The 4,282-nt window shown below is 49.4% G+C and overlaps 1 protein-coding gene across 1 annotated transcript in view; it reads right to left on the reverse strand.

Moving 5' to 3' along the window:
• Positions 1 to 4,282, reverse strand: part of KCNQ5 (potassium voltage-gated channel subfamily Q member 5) — an 849,165-nt gene that overhangs the window by 171,407 nt on the left and 673,476 nt on the right. The gene's annotated exons all lie outside the window — the stretch shown is intronic.

The following is a 4,282-nucleotide window of genomic DNA, read 5'->3' on the forward strand; positions in this document are numbered from 1 at the left end:
CACATGTGGGCATTTATGCTTGCAGCAGCTAAGCAGCAGTGGCACAAAATTGTGCCGGAGATTTGTGCCTTAGCGCATGTGCCTGAACATGCATTTTGGTGTGTGGCAAATCATGGTAATTGGGGCAAACTGACCCTGCCCAGCTCCTCTAGGATCTTCAGCCAGGGGGAGCTACAGGGTGGAGCCAGCACCTGTGTTTGCCCCAGCAATATAAAAAGCTGCCCTAGCAAGCAGCTCACGGCTACTTGCCCTCAGGAACTTCTGAGGACCCTTGAGTTCACCAGGCTGCAGCCCCTCCACCTCCAGAACTTCTTCTTGAGGTTCTGGTTGAATTTCAACCCCCCACCTTTTTGTTTTTGGTCACTCCATCCATGGCCCGACCAAGTCAGGGGACCTCCTGGTCAACCTCCTCCTGGCCCTGGCCAAGTGGGCCCTGTACTTGACAAGGAAGGAGGCTCTGGCTGGGAAGGTGCCCGGAGTCTGTGGGGCCACTTTCCTTTCACTTGTCTGTGCATGTTTCCAGGCAGAGCACCAGTGTGTGGCATCCACCGGCTCCTTGGAGGCCTTTGAGGACCAGTGGGTTTGGCCCAGGGAGTTCTGCTCGGTGTCCCCCTCAGGTGCACTTATTTTCATGTTTTGACTCTTTGACCCACACGACAACCCTATCCTATTTTTTTTCATTAGTTGTCCCAAGTATTTTGTTGTAACATTCACCCATTAGCCCCCATACAATAGGGGTTACTCACTAGCCAGGTGGGCCTTAGGGCCCACGATATTTGAATGTTACAAGCAGAGAGGAGTTTCTGAGGTCCATTTGGTTGGTATCTGGGGACACTAGCCCCATGTGTTAGCTGGACTCCTGAAGCAGCCCTAACCTGTACCCACTACAGCAGTCTGGCAGTGGGGGCTACTTGGCTGTGACCTGCTGCCACCTGCAACAGCGTCCACCCCCTTAGACCTGTGGTTCCATGGCTGTGTGCCTGCCAGACCCACACAGGGACTGAACAGTTTGTGGGTGGGTGTGGTTAGTGGGTGTGGAGTTTGTGGGGGTGTAGAGTTTGTGGGTGGATTGTGGGAGGGTTCATGGGGGGATTTGTGGTTGGTGGCACATGATGCTACCTGAGTGAGTCGTGGGGACTACACCTGGTTCATGGAGCCAGCCTGGCCCACTGGCACATGGCTTTGGACAGGACTAGGCTGGTATCTGCCTCGATGTGGGGCTCCTGGCACTGCATACAGGAGCTGTGCACAATTAGGCCAAGCCGGCTCCTGCCCCCATGTGGTGGGCCCATGGAGGCAGGAGTCAGCTAGGCCCTGAAGTGCTGGGAGCCCAGGGTGGTGGCAGGAACTGACCTGGTTCTGTTTGAAGGCATGCATTAGCAGGCTGGGCTGGTTCCAAGCACCATGCATGGTGCCCCTGGGATTTGGGTGGCACCATGCACCACTGGGGGGCTCTGCCTGCAGTGCGCTATGAACACCCCAAGGGCCTGCTGCTCATTGCTGCTGCTGGCAGTGGAAGCTGAGAGCCATGCGGGGGGCACCCTTCCCACACAGTCCCCCACCTCCCACACAGTCCCCCCCACACATACAGCCATGGACCCCACCCATCCACACACATGCCATCAGGCTGGGTGGGCACCACGGCTGCCCCTGACTTAGTTTCCCACCTGCTTGCAAGTAGGTCTTGCAGGCTGTAACTCTTCCAGCCTGCAGAGAGCTTGTTTGTAACTGGGGAAACCCATGGTTTTCCTTTTAAAAGGAAAAATTTGTGTTTTCCCACAGGAAAAAGAAAACCTATGTCTCCGCTTACCAGGATTGCCCATGGCTCCTGCCACAGCCTCCAGGGTCATCCTGACTCTGCTGCTGGCCTGGAGCTGAGAATGGGGTGCCTCTGCCTCTAGAAGATGGGCACAGTTGGCCCCTGTGCATGGCTGCAAAGCAGCCTGCTTGGTCCTGTTGCTGTGCCTGGGCCCAGGGAAGAACCTGGGTGCAAGGCAGGCTCTGGAGCAACCCAGGACAGAGTCTGGGACCCAGCCAGCTGTGAGCCACTGCTCCCGGCCATGCACCGCTGGAGCAGCAGGGGTACGTGGCAGGCATAGAGACCCTCTGGCTGGGTATTAGAGCATCTCTTTGGAGGACCCAGCCTCCAGTTGCTTCTACGCATGCTCCAGGAGCATATACCATGCCACTTTTTTCCAGCATGTTTTCTTTTATTTTGATACTGGAATTTCCTGGTATCAAACTTAGAGTTCACATTGCAAATATGCAGCATGGGGAACATTTTTTAGTTCATGGCGTGTCTTCTGTGACATCTCAAACTGCTTTGAGATACCACAGCAAACACATGCTAGCTCATGTGGATGTGGCCAGCATGTCTAAAAGAAATGAAAATGCATAGTTTCTGAATTCTTACACATTTGATCAAAATGAAACTACATTATTGAGTAATGCTTATGAGACAACACCACCTACTATTATCTTAGAGACCTGACTCATTTGCAGATAAACTTAGATGCTAGTCTTGGGCACAAACAACAATGAAGCAGTAAACAAGAATAATGACTCAGAGATTAACATCCTTAGTAAAAGTGGAAGACATGCACCTACGCAAGGTAGATGTACATATTACAGTTAAGCTGAAAAAATCCAAAGCTGTCTGCATAAAGAATTCAAGCATGGCCATCAAGTCATAGAAGTTGCAAGCAATTATAGAAAGAATTCTAAAATACACACCATCAAGTAACTCAACTTAATACATCTTCAAATGAACTGGTTTGCAATGTCATTTGTTTGGTTAAGTAAAGGAAAAGAACAGTTTGCGTATCTAAATCTGAGCACCCCCTCTCCTCCAGCTCATACAGCTACATGTTACACTGATAGCTGTCATGCCTGCAGTTTAACAAGTTTGGAGGATTACCTCAATTTTTGCCTAGACAGACTGTACAAGGTGTTGTATAGTTATATATTAACAATCTACAATAATGGTCATGGGCAGGCATTCCATTTGTAGCATGAAATATGCCCTTGTAGCTCTACCAAAGATGGCAAAAATGCCACAAAACAGCACATCTTTCAAAGGAGAGCTTCTTAGGAGAGAGGGAAGGAGACTGGCTGATAACCCACTAGAAATGAGCTGTCAGGGAGCCCTGCTGGGACCCTACTGCTCCTTCAAGAGCCCTAGCTCTTCCTGGGTCTCTTAAAGCAGTGGTAGCAATTCTTGCTGCTGAAGTTCTGCTGCTGGCTAGCTTCACCAATCAGCTGATTGGCAAAGTGAACAGGAGACCAATGAAGGAGAGAGTTACTGTTATGGAATTTGTATCACTGCTGCAACAGCCCTGGAATAGCTGGTGCTCTGCCAGCAGCAGTGACACTATTGGGGCTGGTGAGGGTGAAGAAAGCAGTTCTCTTCATCCCTGCCATCCCCACAGGTGGTAGCGTGGGGGATGACTTCCTTTGGCAGCTGCTGTTTTTTCTTCTCCTTTAGCAGGGGACAGGGCAACCTTTGAGTGACTGGACTTCCCAGAGCTAGAGTGACCCAAGGGGCAGTCCCCTATCTCCCGTTGGCTGGAAGAACTTTGTAGCCTTCCAGCCAGGTATCTGGAATGCCTGTATGCTCCCATAGTGCTTTATTTTTGCAGTGTTGTCTAAGAAGTTTGTAGCATGGCAAATGAAAGCCTACACGTACCCAATGGCACCCCCAGCAATCATGCACACTGGGCTATCTTAATTAACAAAAAAGAGAGAACTCCACTTTGGAATACTGCAAGAGAAGAACCCTTCATATCATAAGAATCTAGTGAACCTCTGGGTCTTGTAAATTGAAGACAATTTTCTAGCTGTATGCAAAAGTACATATCTAGCAAAGGAACCTATTAGGGATTAATATGGGAATGTTTATAAATTATTCAGATTTATTTTGGGAAACAATCATTGTGAATCAGACTAAAGTATCAGTTATTGACATGAATTATCATTTAGAGTAATGATTCTTTTCAAAGAGGTGTTGAAGCAATAGATTTTTTTTTCTTTTTTTTTTCTTTTTTGTTTGAGGCGGCAATCTAAAAGAGTGCTTCATGATCAATGGATTAGATTATAGTTTCATAGTTTCTAGGGTTTGAAGGGACCTGAGCAGATCATCTAGTCCGACCCCCTGCCATGGCAGGAAGAGCACTGGGGTCAAATGACCCCAGTAAGGTGGTCATCCAACCTCCTCTTAAAAACCCCCAGGGTGGGAGCCTGCACCACCTCACTTGGAAGCTGGTTCCAGACCCTAGCCGCCCTG

This window comes from Gavialis gangeticus, unplaced genomic scaffold (genome assembly GCF_001723915.1).
Source record: "Gavialis gangeticus isolate Ggan-Ray unplaced genomic scaffold, GavGan_comp1, whole genome shotgun sequence".
NCBI lineage: Eukaryota > Metazoa > Chordata > Crocodylia > Gavialidae > Gavialis > Gavialis gangeticus.